The following is a 535-nucleotide window of genomic DNA, read 5'->3' on the forward strand; positions in this document are numbered from 1 at the left end:
GGCGCTGGTTAAAGTCACAGTCTCTTCGTAGGCGTGGGTTCGAATCCCAGCGCTGCTCCTCCTCAACAACGACAGCTACAGACAAGTGGCGTCGCTCCCATACGGCGGGAACGGCATTTTCGTATTGTGGATGGCCTAAAGAGACGCTTCCAGTTGAGAGCAGTGGAAATACATGACACAGCGATTGCCAAGACAGTTAACGTTTTGCCGCTCTTGTTCAAATGGTAACGTGGCCGAGCGGTCTAAGGCGCTGGTTTTAGGCACCAGTCTCTTCGGAGGCGTGGGTTCGAATCCCACCGTTGCCAATTTCTACGTCTCATTTTTTGTGCCGCTGCGGTGTTTTATCGTGGGGTAGGACACAGCTCTTGTGACGCGCCTGTTGTGTAGGTAGCGTGGCCGAGAGGTCTAAGCTGCTGGTTTCAGGCACCAGTCTCTTTGGAGGAGTGGGTTCCAATCCCACAGCTGCCAAACGTGTAAATAATTCCTGTGTCGAAGACGGCTGCACTTACTGCCTGCAAAGAAAACAGCTTCTGCT

At 53.1% G+C, this 535-nt stretch overlaps 1 non-coding gene across 1 annotated transcript; it reads left to right on the forward strand.

Moving 5' to 3' along the window:
* The first annotated feature begins 223 nt into the window (after positions 1-223).
* Positions 224-305, forward strand: Trnal-uag (transfer RNA leucine (anticodon UAG)). The gene has a single exon. It is a non-coding gene; the product is annotated as a tRNA-Leu (tRNA).
* Positions 306-535: the final 230 nt, after the last annotated feature.

This window comes from Schistocerca gregaria, chromosome 1, assembly GCF_023897955.1.
Source record: "Schistocerca gregaria isolate iqSchGreg1 chromosome 1, iqSchGreg1.2, whole genome shotgun sequence".
In the NCBI taxonomy this organism is placed as follows: Eukaryota; Metazoa; Arthropoda; class Insecta; order Orthoptera; family Acrididae; genus Schistocerca; species Schistocerca gregaria.